Source organism: Ranitomeya variabilis, chromosome 1 (assembly GCF_051348905.1).
Source record: "Ranitomeya variabilis isolate aRanVar5 chromosome 1, aRanVar5.hap1, whole genome shotgun sequence".
NCBI classification, from domain to species: domain Eukaryota; kingdom Metazoa; phylum Chordata; class Amphibia; order Anura; family Dendrobatidae; genus Ranitomeya; species Ranitomeya variabilis.
The window spans coordinates 267,793,390-267,808,412 of NC_135232.1; the positions used below are offsets into that span (position 1 = coordinate 267,793,390).

At 47.9% G+C, this 15,023-nt stretch overlaps 1 protein-coding gene across 1 annotated transcript in view; it reads left to right on the forward strand.

Annotated features, from left to right (window-relative positions):
• Positions 1-15,023, forward strand: part of LOC143814595 (solute carrier family 2, facilitated glucose transporter member 11-like) — an 83,692-nt gene that overhangs the window by 37,281 nt on the left and 31,388 nt on the right. The gene's annotated exons all lie outside the window — the stretch shown is intronic.

The window sequence follows — 15,023 nt, forward strand, 5'->3', positions numbered from 1 at the left end:
AACACAGATGGAGCATTGGAAAGCCCAAAAGGCATCACCAGGTACTCAAAATGGCCATCGGGCGTATTAAATGCTGTTTTACATTCATTGCCCTGTTTAATACGCACAAGATTATACGCCCCTCGAAGATCTATCTTGGTGAACCAACTAGCCCCCTTAATCCGAGCAAACAAATCTGACAGCAGAGGTAAAGGGTACTGAAATTTGACCGTGATTTTATTGAGAAGGCGGTAATCTATACAGGGTCTCAGAGAACCATCCTTCTTGGCCACAAAAAAGAACCCTGCTCCCAATGGTGACGAAGACGGGCGAATATGCCCTTTCTCCAAGGACTCCTTTATATAACTCCGCATAGCGGCGTGTTCTGGCACAGATAAATTGAAGAGTCGGCCCTTAGGAAACTTACTACCAGGAATCAAATTAATAGCACAATCACAATCCCTATGAGGAGGTAGAGCACTGTATTTGGGTTCATCAAATACATCCCGGTAATCCGACAAGAACTCAGGGACTTCAGAAGGAGTGGAAGAAGAAATTGACATCAACGGAACATCGCCATGTACCCCTTGACAACCCCAACTAGACACAGACATTGATTTCCAATCCAATACTGGATTATGAATCTGTAGCCATGGCAAACCCAACGCGACCACATCATGCAAATTATGCAACACCAAAAAGCAAATATCTTCCTGATGTGCAGGAGCCATACACATGGTCAACTGAGTCCAGTACTGAGGTTTATTCTTGGCCAAAGGCGTAGCATCAATTCCCCTTAAAGGAATAGGATGCTGCCAAGGCTCCAAGGGAAAACCGCAGCGCCTGGCAAACTCCAAGTCCATCAAATTCAGGGCAGCGCCTGAATCCACAAATGCCATAACAGTGTAGGATGACAAAGAGCAAATCAGAGTAACAGACAAAAGAAATTTAGGCTGTACAGTACCAATGGTGACAGACCTAGCAAACCGCTTAGTGCGCTTAGGACAATCAGAGATAGCATGACTGGAGTCACCACAAAAAAAACACAGCCTATTCAGACGTCTGTGTTCTTGCCGTTCAGCTCTGGTCAAAGTCCTATCACATTGCATAGGCTCAGGCCTCTGCTCAGAGGACACCGCCAAATGGTGCACAACATTGCCCTCGCGCAAACGCCGATCAATTTGAATGGCCAAGGACATTGAATCATTCAAACCAGCAGGCGTGGGGAACCCCACCATAACATCCTTAAGGGCTTCAGAAAGACCCTTTCTAAAAATTGCTGTCAGGGCACACTCATTCCATTGAGTAAGCACAGACCATTTTCTAAACTTCTGGCAATATACCTCCGCTTCATCCTGACCCTGACACAAAGCCAGCAAGATTTTCTCTGCCTGATCCACTGAATTAGGTTCGTCATAAATCAATCCAAGCGCCAGAAAAAACGCATCTACATTAAGCAATGCAGGATCTCCTGGCGCAAGGGAGAATGCCCAGTCTTGAGGGTCACCACGTAACAAAGAAATAATAATTTTTACTTGCTGAATGGGGTCACCAGAGGAGCGGGGTTTCAAAGCAAGAAACAGTCTACAATTATTTTTGAAATTCAGAAACTTAGATCTATCCCCAGAAAACAAATCAGGAATTGGAATTCTAGGCTCTAATATCGGATTCCGAACTACATAATCTTGAATGCTTTGTACCCTTGCAGTGAGTTGATCCACACAAGAGGACAGACCTTGAATATCCATATCTACACCTGAGTCCTGAACCACCCAGAGGATAAGGGGAAAAGAGAGACAAAACACACTGCAAAGAAAAAAAAATGGGTTCAGAACTTCTCTTATCCCTCTTTTGAGATGCATTAACACTTTGTGGGCCAGCTGTACTGTTATGGACCTGGTGGTTAGGTGCACCCGGAATGACCTGATGGTTAAACTAGGAATCGGGACAAGCTCTGGGGAAGTGGGAACTCTGCTGACCGCAAAACCTACTCCTATCACACACACTAGAAATAGCCGTGGAGCGTACCTAACTCTCCCTAGACGCCTCTTCACAGCCTAAGACAGGGGTCAGGAACCTTTTTGGCTAAGAGAGCCATAAACGCCACATATTTTGAAATATAATTCCGCGAGAGCCGTACAATATGTTTAAAGGGCCATTGACAGATCAATCGCTCCAATGTTCACTTAGTACAGCAAGGAATGCTCCTCCCTGCTGTATAAAGCCACAACTGGAATGAAACAATGGTAATTAGCAGTAAAAAAATTAAATAAATAACTTACATTGTGAGCTTGCGATGCATGACATCAGTCCAGCAGTCTGGCTTCTTCTTTTTCCTGCGCATGACTGGAAGCTGGCATTCTTCCCACCTGATGTTGAGAGAATGCCAGCTTTGAGGCATTCGCAGAAGAAAGAAGCTGGAATGTTGGACATGTCACACAACGCATTGTCAGTTATGTCAATTATCTATTTTATTATTTTACAGCGAATCATTGTTTAGGTCCAGCGGTGGCTTAGTGCACCTTCAAAGCAGCAGCACAGCCAGGGGTTTCTGGAACGTCCAAGGGAGACACAAGGGAGGAGGCAGATGCCGCTTCACTAGGGGACGCAGGTGCGTGCTTGCAGACGGCGCGGCTATGCAGGGAGTTATGGGAAATGTAGTCCATGCTCCCTGCCGCTCACCACTGCCGCCAATGCTTATCAGGCCATCAAAGAACTACCAATATCAGCGTGCACCGCGGCCTGATGGAGCGCGGTGCATGCATCCTTCCCAGGGGCGTAGCTAGAGCTTTTGCTGCCCGGGGCTGTTCCCGAGTTTGGCGCCCCCCCCCCCCCTAGAACGTATGCGATTTTCACACTTAGTCATGTACCGACGAGCTCCTCTCCCTTAAGCTCCCAATGTTCAGTGAAAAACTGAGAGAAGCAGAAGAGAAGCTCGTTGTTACAGGACCATGAGTATGAAAATCGCATATGAGTGACGTGTCCATGTGTCGACGACTGGAACCTGCAGAGGTGAATCCTGACATCGCAGCTTCTGAATTCTCACAACTAATGCATTGCACACTTTTAGGATTCTCCCTGGCCGGTGGACAGTCATGTCAGCACAAGCATGCGATTTGTATACTTCCGACCACATTCCGACTAGACGTGCCTGGCCTCGCTCAGTTCATTTTCATAGAGTGAGGCCACACATGTCTAGTCAGCACGTGACCGCATGTATGTAAATCGCCAGCACCAGAGAATCCTGACAGTGTGCAGGGTGCACTGTGAGAACTCAGAAGTCTGCAGTCACAAAGAATGACTGCAGACTCATTACAAACCTGGACATCCCCTTTAATGCTCCTAACATAAATAAAAACATGAGAGTTAGTCAGTATCACAAATAACATTTACATCCAGGTACCTTATAGATGACGTCGCCTCTGGAGCCGTTCTTCTTTTCTTCATCTTGTCCAGATCCCATGATGAGTTTTCTCATCCACAGCCGTCTCTGCAGACTTCCATCTTCTCCATTCTTTTGCAGAAAGTCTCCACATGACGCCCTTAAAGATACAAGTGTCATTATAATGCTCCTGAATAAAAAATTTCCCCGCACTATATTGTCTGCATAAAATATGACCCCCACACTGTCTGTCTTATGGTACTTGCTCTTCACACTGACCTCCCCTTTCTATACCGGACCCCTCTTCACACTGACCTCTCACACTGTGTCCCCCCTATAGGGCCCAGTATTTATACTGTACTCTCTCATCACACTCCCCCTCCTTTGTATCATATCCCCTCCTGGCTGTGCCCTTACACTGTCCCCCATGCTACGCATGCACACATCCCAACACCCTCACTCCCCGTACTCTGTCCACATACGTTTTTCACATCGCTACTCATACTGTGTCCGCATACATTCCCCTGTTTGACCCCAAGCTGTCTGCACCCATCCCCCATACTGTTTCCTCATATATGCCCCCCCATCTCCCCCTTTGCTCTTCATTTTGTGTCCTCAGATCTCCCCCACACATTAAATCCCCCCATCCCCATGACAAATCTCCCCCCACACACAATAAATACCCCATCTCCACTCACATTAAATCTCCCCCCACAATAAATCCCCCCATCTCCACTCATATTAAATATCCCCAGTCCAATAATATATCCCACTATCCCCACTCACATGAAATCCCCCCCCATCCCCACTCACAGTAAATCCCCCCCAGAATATATGCCCCCCATCCCCACTCACATTAAATCCCCCCCACAATATTTTCCCCCATGCCCACTCACAGTAAATCCCCCCCTGCACCTTCGGTGTCTTCAGCTCCACTCACAGTAAATCCCCCCCACAATAAATGCCCCCATCCCCACTCACAGTAAATCCCCCCCACAATAAATGCCCCCATCCCCACTCACAGTAAATCCCCCCCACAATAAATGCCCCCATCCCCACTCACAGTAAATCCCCCCCACAATAAATGCCCCCATCCCCACTCACAGTAAATCCCCCCCACAATAAATGCCCCCATCCCCACTCACAGTAAATCCCCCCCACAATAAATGCCCCCATCCCCACTCACAGTAAATCCCCCCCACAATAAATGCCCCCATCCCCACTCACAGTAAATCCCCCCCACAATATATGCCCCCATCCCCACTCACAGTAAATTCCCCCCACAATATTTTCCCCCATCCCCACTCACAGTAAATCCCCCCCTGCACCTTCGGTGTCTTCAGCTCCAGCCTCCACTCACAGTAAATCCCCCCCACAATATATGCCCCCCTTCCCCACACAGTAAATTCCCCCCCTGCACTTTCTGTGTCTTCAGCTCCATTGGAGCACTTACCACCGCTCTGCATCTCCTGCTCTGCCGCGCAGGTGAGTGACGTCAGCAGCGTGATCACATGACCTGATCACGCTGCTGGCATCGCTCTGACCCGGCAGTCAGAGCTTCAATTGTACTCGCATCACAGATACGAGTACAATTGAACACTGGGAGCCGGCACGCTGCAGCTTCTCTGTGCCGGCTGTCAGCTTGACAGTCGGCACAGAGAACAGCTGACTCCCAGCGCGGGGGGTGACAGAATGCAGCCGCCGAGGGAGACACTGCGGACCGCCGCTTTAGGCGGCCCGACTGCGCCCCCCTGCCGGCTGCTCCCCCCCTAGATACGCCACTGACTCACCCCCGCATTGTGCCGCCCCCCGCATTGTGCCGCCCGGGGCGGCCCGCCCCCCCCGCACCCCCCTTCCTACGCCACTGATCCTTCCCATAGACAGGTAGGAGCCCTGTCTGCGAGCCAGATACGGCCATCAAAAGAGCCATATCTGGCTCGCGAGCCATAGGTTCCCGACCCCTGGCCTAAGAGCTAACTACCCCTAAAGATAGAAATAGAAGCCTTACCTTGCCTCAGAGAAATTCCCCAAAGGAAAAGGCAGCCCCCACATATATTGACTGTGAGTTAAGAGGAAAGTCACAAACACAGAAATGAAACAGGTTTTAGCAAAGGAGGCCAGTCTTCACTAAATAGTCAGAGGATAGAAAAGGGAACTATGCGGTCAGCACAAAAAACTACAAAAACCACGCAGAGTATGCAAAAAGACCTCCACACCGACTCACGGTGTGGAGGTGCAACTCTGCACCCCCAGAGCTTCCAGCTAGCAAGGAAATATCATGATAGCAAGCTGGACTAGAATTAGCAGTAACAACAAATGAACTAGCAGGAACTTAGCTTCTGCTGGAGTAGACAGGTCATCTGAGAAGTCCAAGAGAGATCTGAACCAATACTGAGACATTGACAGCTGGCATGAAGTAACGATCTGAGTGGAGTTAAATAGGGAAGCCAGCATAGCAATAAACGAGGGCAGCTGAGAAAGCCAACCTCAAGGACCAGCAGTTCCACTCAAAGCCAGTAGAGGGAGTCCAAGGACAGAACTCACCAAAGTACTATTCATGACCACAGGAGGGAGTCCGAGAACGGAATTCACAACACTCCGGGTCCATGGTAGGCTTCAGGTCCACGGTTTCATGCCGCTGCGGACCGGGGACATCTTTAGGGGTAGTTGCTGGTTCTGGCGGCTCTTCTCCGTTGTCCGCCAAAGCCTTTACCAGGTAGTGTGCAGCCATACTGCTGCCACGCTGTTCCGCGTCCTTTTCCATCACACTTCCAGGGCTTTCTTTACAGTGCCTCCCGCACTTTCCCGCCAGCCATCTCTGGGGGCGGATCCGTCCTGGTGATGGACATCTTTTGTTGGCATTACAGTCTCTGAAGGGGTGGATCCAGCTTTCGCGCCGGTTCTTGAACTCCACGCATGGCAACACATCTTCTTCCTCCTTTATCTGCCTCGTGGTGCAGCAATGGCGGCCATTATACAAATCAATTTCACACAGTCTATTATGTTGTGAAATTGGATTTTGGGCTCCCCCGGTGGCCACTGGTGGAATTGAACTGGTGTGCATCATCCTCTCTGTTCACCTGTTTCCATCAGGATGTGGGAGTCGCTATTTAGCCTTGCTCCTCTGTCACTTCCATGCCGGTCAACATTGTAATCAGAAGCCTTTCTGTGCATGTTCCTGCTGCTAGACAACTCCCAGCTAAGTTGGACTTTAGTCCTTGTTTGTTTTTGCATTTTGTTCCAGTTCACAGCTGTAGTTTCGTTTCTGTGTCTGGAAAGCTCTTGTGATCTGAAATTGCCACTCTGATGTTATGAGTTAATACTAGAGTCTTAAAGTAATTTCAGGATGGTGTTTTTTGATAGGGTTTTCAGCTGACCATGAAAGTGCCCTTTCTGTCTTCCTGCTATCTAGTAAGCGGACCTCAATTTTGCTAAACCTATTTTCATACTACGTTTGTCATTTCATCTAAAATCACCGCCAATATTTGTGGGGGCCTCTGTCTGCCTTTCGGGGAAATTTCTCTAGAGGTGAGCCAGGACTATATTTTCCTCTGCCAGGATTAGTTAGTCCTCCGGCCGGCGCTGGGCGTCTAGGGATAAAACGCAGGCTACGCTACCCGGCTACTGTTAGTTGTGCGGCAGGTTTAGTTCATGGTCAGTTTAGTTTCCATCCTTCCAAGAGCTAGTTCTTATGTTTGCTGGGCTATGTTCTCTTGCCATTGAGAACCATAACAGTTTGACCGGCCAGAAAGGGTTAAATTAATTGACAGAGAAAGGAGAGATAAGAGAAGTCTGCTGAAGATTTTTTTTTTTTTTTTTCCTTCAGTTCTGAGTGTGCTTGTAATTGAATCTCTTGCAAGTCTGCCTATATTGCAGCCTTTCTCTCTCTCTCTCCTTCTAATCCTGGAATGGCTCTGTGTTCACCTGTTTAAAATGGATATTCAGAGTTTGGCTGCAGGTTTGAATGATCTCACCACGAAAGTTCAAAATTTACAAGATTTTGTTGTTCATGTTCCTATATCTGAACCTAGAATTCCTTTGCCTGAATTTTTCTCGGGGAATAGATCTTGCTTTCAAAATTTCAAAAATAATTGCAGGTTGTTTTTGTCCCTGAAGTCTCGCTCTGCTGGAGATCCTGCTCAGCAGGTCAGGATTGTAGTTTCCTTGCTCCGGCGCGACCCTCAGGATTGGGCTTTTGCATTGGCTCCAGGGGATCCTGCGTTGCTCAATGTGGATGCGTTTTTTCTGGCCTTGGGGTTGCTTTATGAGGAACCTCAGTTAGAACTTCAGGCGGAAAAGGCCTTGATGTCCCTATCTCAGGGGCAAGACGAAGCTGAAATATACTGCCAGAAATTCCGTAAATGGGCTGTGCTTACTCAGTGGAATGAGTGCGCCCTGGCGGCGAATTTCAGAGAGGGTCTCTCTGATGCCATTAAGGATGTTATGGTGGGGTTCCCTGTGCCTGCGGGTCTGAATGAGTCCATGACAATGGCTATCCAGATCGATAGGCGTCTGCGGGAGCGCAAACCTGTGCACCATTTGGCGGTGTCTACTGAGAAGACGCCAGAGAATATGCAATGTGATAGAATTCTGTCCAGAAGTGAACGGCAGAATTTTAGACGAAAAAATGGGTTGTGCTTCTATTGCGGTGATTCAACTCATGTTATATCAGCATGCTCTAAGCGTACTAAGAAGCTTGATAAGTCTGTTTCAATTGGCACTTTACAGTCTAAGTTTATTCTATCTGTGACCCTGATTTGTTCTTTATCATCTATTACCGCGGATGCCTATGTCGACTCTGGCGCCGCTTTGAGTCTTATGGATTGGTCCTTTGCCAAACGCTGTGGGTATGATTTGGAGCCTCTTGAAACTCCTATACCCCTGAAGGGGATTGACTCCACCCCATTGGCTAGCAATAAACCACAATACTGGACACAAGTAACTATGCGGATTAATCCGGATCACCAGGAGATTATTCGCTTTCTTGTGCTGTATAACCTACATGATGTGTTGGTGCTTGGATTGCCATGGCTGCAATCTCATAACCCAGTCCTTGACTGGAAAGCTATGTCTGTGTTAAGCTGGGGATGTAAGGGGACGCATGGGGACGTACCTGTGGTTTCCATTTCATCATCTATTCCCTCTGAGATTCCTGAATTCTTGACTGAATATCGTGACGTTTTTGAAGAACCTAAGCTTGGTTCATTACCTCCGCACCGGGAGTGCGATTGTGCCATAGATTTGATTCCGGGTAGTAAATACCCTAAGGGTCGTTTATTTAATCTGTCTGTGCCTGAACATGCTGCTATGCGAGAATATATAAAGGAGTCCTTGGAAAAGGGACATATTCGTCCTTCGTCATCTCCCTTAGGAGCCGGTTTTTTCTTTGTGGCTAAGAAAGATGGCTCTTTGAGGCCGTGCATTGATTATCGGCTTTTGAATAAAATCACGGTTAAATATCAATATCCGTTGCCACTGCTGACTGATTTGTTTGCTCGCATAAAGGGGGCCAAGTGGTTCTCTAAGATAGATCTACGTGGGGCGTATAATTTGGTGCGAATTAAGCAGGGGGATGAGTGGAAGACCGCATTTAATACGCCCGAGGGCCACTTTGAGTATTTGGTGATGCCTTTTGGTCTTTCAAATGCCCCTTCAGTCTTTCAGTCCTTTATGCATGACATTTTCCGTGATTATTTGGATAAATTTATGATTGTGTATCTGGATGATATTTTGATTTTTTCGGATGACTGGGACTCTCATGTCCAGCAGGTCAGGAGGGTTTTTCAGGTTTTGCGGTCTAATTCCTTGTGTGTGAAGGGTTCTAAGTGCGTTTTTGGGGTTCAAAAGATTTCCTTTTTGGGATATATTTTTTCCCCCTCTTCCATCGAGATGGATCCTGTCAAGGTTCAGGCTATTTGTGATTGGACGCAACCCTCTTCTCTTAAGAGTCTTCAGAAATTTTTGGGCTTTGCTAACTTTTATCGTCGATTTATTGCTGGTTTTTCTGATGTTGTTAAACCATTGACTGATTTGACTAAGAAGGGTGCTGATGTTGCTGATTGGTCCCCTGCTGCTGTGGAGGCCTTTCGGGAGCTTAAGCGCCGCTTTTCTTCCGCCCCTGTGTTGCGTCAGCCTGATGTTGCTCTTCCTTTTCAGGTTGAGGTCGACGCTTCTGAAATCGGAGCTGGGGCGGTTTTGTCGCAGAGAAGTTCCGATTGCTCCGTGATGAGACCTTGTGCCTTTTTCTCGCGTAAATTTTCGCCCGCCGAGCGGAATTATGATGTTGGGAATCGGGAGCTTTTGGCCATGAAGTGGGCTTTTGAGGAGTGGCGTCATTGGCTTGAGGGGGCTAGACATCAGGTGGTGGTATTGACTGACCATAAAAATCTAATTTATCTTGAGTCCGCCAGATGCCTGAATCCTAGACAGGCGCGCTGGTCGTTGTTTTTCTCTCGGTTTAATTTTGTGGTGTCCTACCTGCCGGGTTCTAAGAATGTTAAGGCGGATGCCCTTTCTAGGAGTTTTGAGCCTGACTCCCCTGGTAATTCTGAACCTACAGGTATCCTTAAGGATGGAGTGATATTGTCTGCCGTTTCTCCAGACCTGCGGCGGGCCTTGCAGGAGTTTCAGGCGGATAGACCTGATCGTTGCCCACCTGGTAGACTGTTTGTTCCTGATGATTGGACCAGTAAAGTCATTTCTGAGGTTCATTCTTCTGCGTTGGCAGGTCATCCTGGAATCTTTGGTACCAGGGATTTGGTGGCAAGGTCCTTCTGGTGGCCTTCCCTGTCTCGAGATGTGCGAGGCTTCGTGCAGTCTTGTGACGTTTGTGCTCGGGCCAAGCCTTGTTGTTCTCGGGCTAGTGGATTGTTGTTGCCCTTGCCTATCCCGAAGAGGCCCTGGACGCACATCTCGATGGATTTTATTTCGGATCTTCCTGTTTCTCAGAAGATGTCTGTCATCTGGGTGGTGTGTGATCGTTTCTCTAAGATGGTCCATTTGGTTCCCCTGCCTAGGTTGCCTTCTTCTTCCGAGTTGGTTCCTCTGTTTTTTCAGAATGTGGTCCGTTTGCATGGTATTCCGGAGAATATCGTTTCTGACAGAGGTACCCAATTCGTGTCTAGATTTTGGCGAGCATTCTGTGCTAGGATGGGCATGGATTTGTCTTTCTCGTCTGCTTTCCATCCTCAGACTAATGGCCAGACCGAGCGGACGAATCAGACCTTGGAGACATATTTGAGGTGTTTTGTGTCTGCAGATCAGGATGATTGGGTTGCTTTTTTGCCTTTAGCGGAGTTTGCCCTCAAAAATCGGGCCAGCTCTGCCACCTTGGTGTCTCCCTTTTTCTGTAATTCGGGGTTTCATCCTCGATTTTCTTCTGGTCAGGTGGAATCTTCGGATTGTCCTGGAGTGGATGCTGTGGTGGAGAGGTTGCATCAGATTTGGGGGCAGGTAGTGGACAATTTGAAGTTGTCCCAGGAGAAGACTCAGCTTTTTGCCAACCGCCGGCGTCGGGTTGGTCCTCGGCTTTGTGTTGGGGACTTGGTGTGGTTGTCTTCTCGTTTTGTCCCTATGAGGGTTTCTTCTCCCAAGTTTAAGCCTCGGTTCATCGGCCCGTACAAGATATTGGAGATTCTTAACCCTGTGTCCTTCCGTTTGGACCTCCCTGCATCTTTTTCTATTCATAATGTTTTTCATCGGTCATTATTGCGCAGGTATGAGGTACCGGTTGTGCCTTCCGTTGAGCCTCCTGCTCCGGTGTTGGTTGAGGGCGAGTTGGAGTACGTTGTGGAAAAAATCTTGGACTCCCGTGTTTCCAGACGGAAACTCCAGTATCTGGTCAAATGGAAGGGATACGGTCAGGAGGATAATTCTTGGGTGACTGCCTCTGATGTTCATGCCTCCGATTTGGTCCGTGCCTTTCATAGGGCTCATCCTGATCGCCCTGGTGGTTCTGGTGAGGGTTCGGTGCCCCCTCCTTGAGGGGGGGGTACTGTTGTGAAATTGGATTTTGGGCTCCCCCGGTGGCCACTGGTGGAATTGAACTGGTGTGCATCATCCTCTCTGTTCACCTGTTTCCATCAGGATGTGGGAGTCGCTATTTAGCCTTGCTCCTCTGTCACTTCCATGCCGGTCAACATTGTAATCAGAAGCCTTTCTGTGCATGTTCCTGCTGCTAGACAACTCCCAGCTAAGTTGGACTTTAGTCCTTGTTTGTTTTTGCATTTTGTTCCAGTTCACAGCTGTAGTTTCGTTTCTGTGTCTGGAAAGCTCTTGTGATCTGAAATTGCCACTCTGATGTTATGAGTTAATACTAGAGTCTTAAAGTAATTTCAGGATGGTGTTTTTTGATAGGGTTTTCAGCTGACCATGAAAGTGCCCTTTCTGTCTTCCTGCTATCTAGTAAGCGGACCTCAATTTTGCTAAACCTATTTTCATACTACGTTTGTCATTTCATCTAAAATCACCGCCAATATTTGTGGGGGCCTCTGTCTGCCTTTCGGGGAAATTTCTCTAGAGGTGAGCCAGGACTATATTTTCCTCTGCCAGGATTAGTTAGTCCTCCGGCCGGCGCTGGGCGTCTAGGGATAAAACGCAGGCTACGCTACCCGGCTACTGTTAGTTGTGCGGCAGGTTTAGTTCATGGTCAGTTTAGTTTCCATCCTTCCAAGAGCTAGTTCTTATGTTTGCTGGGCTATGTTCTCTTGCCATTGAGAACCATAACACTATTATAATCCATGGTGCACAGGACTCATTCCAATAGGTCGGTCCATCCTGTTCGTGATGCCAAAAAGATGAGTCGCCCGCCAGGGTCGGGTACTCGGTGCTATTAAAGGGGATGTCATGGTGGCTGCGACCCGGTCCGTGGCCCTGGGACTCACTGTAAAGGGGAACAGTCTTTTAAAGGGAATTGTGAATAAGTCTGCCGTGATGCCACCTGTGGTGTTCGATCAATAGCAGGACCGATGCTGCGTTAAAGGGGTCCTCTGGTTGATGTTGTTGCAGCAATGAAGTGATGCTCCCACAGGTGAAGCAAGGTCCCAGGGGTCCTGAAGTGTATGGCGATGATGGTTTATGCCGGGCAATGAGTAAAGGACACAAGTTGTAAAGTCTTTACCTGGTTTACTGTAGTTGGCAGGCCACAGTCCAGGGTACCAGGCACGGATGGTGATGCGGCCTGGCCGGCTCAAAGGCAATGGAAGGTTTCCTTTTTCCAGTCGAGGTCCATGAGTCTTTCCAACTAGAGCTTGCTGTATATGAAGTCCCTGCTGCCTGAAGCTTTCTGCAGAGTCCTCTATTCCCCCTGTCCTTAGACAGGTACCTGCTTGACGGGCAGCTTGAGCCTTTTTATAGGAACTCTATCATGCCCCGGGCTTCTCAGTTGCTGCTGCGTCTTAGGTGTGGTGTGGGCCAATCCCATAAAGTTCTCAGCCCTCTGGTTCTGCCGAGTGTCCTACAGCTCCACTAAGGCCTCGGGCTCCCGGTACCCGGTACTGCGCTTTGGCTCTGAGGGGTGCCTGGTCACAGTTCCCCTCTGAGCCCTGTTCCTCTCCTTTACTCCTTTCCTCTGAAGCTCAACCACATACAACCCCTTAGGTTATCTGTCCTTTCAGAGGCTTCAGCTCCCTCGTGGCTGCCAGGCCTCTCTGTCTGCTCTCACAGACTTCCTTTTCCTTCAGTGTCCCTATCAGACTGTCCTGCTTGGTCTCCCTCGACCAACTGCCTAGCTCCTCCTCCAGGTCAGGATGCATATAGCTTATGGAATCTCCCCTGAATCCGGGTCCTGAGCTCTCCCTCCTGGCCTGGATTTGGAATATGTTGTATGCGGGTGCCTTACCTGGTGAAGAGAACTCCATTGCCTCTGAGCATGATATTACCCTCTCCGAAGGAAAGGCAACATCACTGTAGCAACCGGTTACCTGGGGTGCTACATTTCTATAGCTCGATGACAATTCAAATTGAAATCCAAATTCTAATGCAGATCATATATTAATTACTTGTGGAATTTCATATTTCAAATTCAACATATGTAAATGTTCCCATAGATTGTGTGTATCGTTATTTACTGCTTTCCAACGAGAATGTTTGGCATCTTTATTTCCTTTACACCGACGGAATTACGGTGCTAATATAAATCAACCAAAAACCTAAGATATGTTAGGATTAGTGATGAGCGAGTATACTCGCTACTCGAGATTTCCCGAGCATGCTCGTGTGGTCTCCAAGTATTTCGGCGTGCTCAGAGATTTAGTTTGTCGACGCAGCTGCATGATTTGCAGCTGCTAGACAGCTTGAATACATGTGGGGGTTGCCTGTTTGTTAGGCTGGAGTAACACTAGAGTGGAATACGGACGAGTGATGTGCGATATACGCTGACCCCGACAATGGAGGAGATCGAGAAATTCATTTCTCCGCCTCCTCCGCAGCTGTGCTCCGATGCTCTCTGTGCGAGAGGCTCGGAGCACAGATGCTTGACACATGGCTCCCGCTCGTAGCAGAGCAGGAGCCGAGGGTCATTAGCATATTGCATCCGATGCCTTAGGCAAACAAACATGTATTCAAGCTGTCTAGCAGTTGCAAATCATGCAGCTACGTCGACAAATCTCCAAGCATGCCGAAATACTCGGAGACCACCGGAGCGTGCTCAGGAAATATCGAGTAAAGTGTATTCGCTCATCACTAGTTAGGATCCAATTTACCGATAGATTACACCCATTAAAGTTTATGGGGAGTGCTTATGATATGGGTGCATCAGTTTTGCATAATTACCTGATCGGTATTTCAAGTTTTCCCACCTGTATTTGCATTTACCACTTTTATTTTCTATTGAGCAAAAATAGATCCGTTTTTGCACAATAGAAAAAAATAGCAATGAAAGAAAATTCAGATGCAAAAATTGATCCTATACTCAAGGATTACTGATGAAATGCTAATGCATCTAGATAAATATTATGTCCATATTGCAGATCTGTATTATGAATATACAATAATATGATGTGTGAAAGGGGCCTTTCATGCATCGGCGCATACTTGTGATTGGTTCAGTAACATGTTAATTACACTCATAAATTTTTTTTAGATTTTTTTAAAAAGAGGACTGGATTAAAACAATTGTTTTGTGGTTGCTACCTTTTAAGGCATAAAAATTATGCAAGGCACTTAGAGGTGGTAAACAGAGATGAGCAAACGTTTGGCATTCGTACTGGACTTCCGTTGCAATGTTCCAGGGAAGGAGAAAGAGAGAGCACTTTCCAGATCAAAAGTTTGGGTCTGCATTGTTGTCAATGTGGTCCAGATTTTGGTTCGATTTCGGGTACAGTTCTGGTACCCGAACTGAACTTTAAGGCTCATTTCCACATGCGAGACATGCGGCCGAGTCTTGCAGGTGAAAACTCTCTTCTGGCGCCGGCACTTGGGAGCGGAGCGTGCGGCTCCATGTATTGCTGTGCGGCCGCATGCTCCGCTCTGGAGTGCCGGCGCCAGAAGAGGGTTTTAACCCGCGAGGCTGCGAGACTCGGCCGTATGTCTCGCATGTGGAAATGAGCCCTTAGAATGAAGTTCGGTTGGGTACCAGAACCAGAACTTCCACGGGTGCGCTCATCCCTGGTAAAGAATTATGCAACAAATGTATATTTAAACCTTCTGGTCATTATTTCGCATC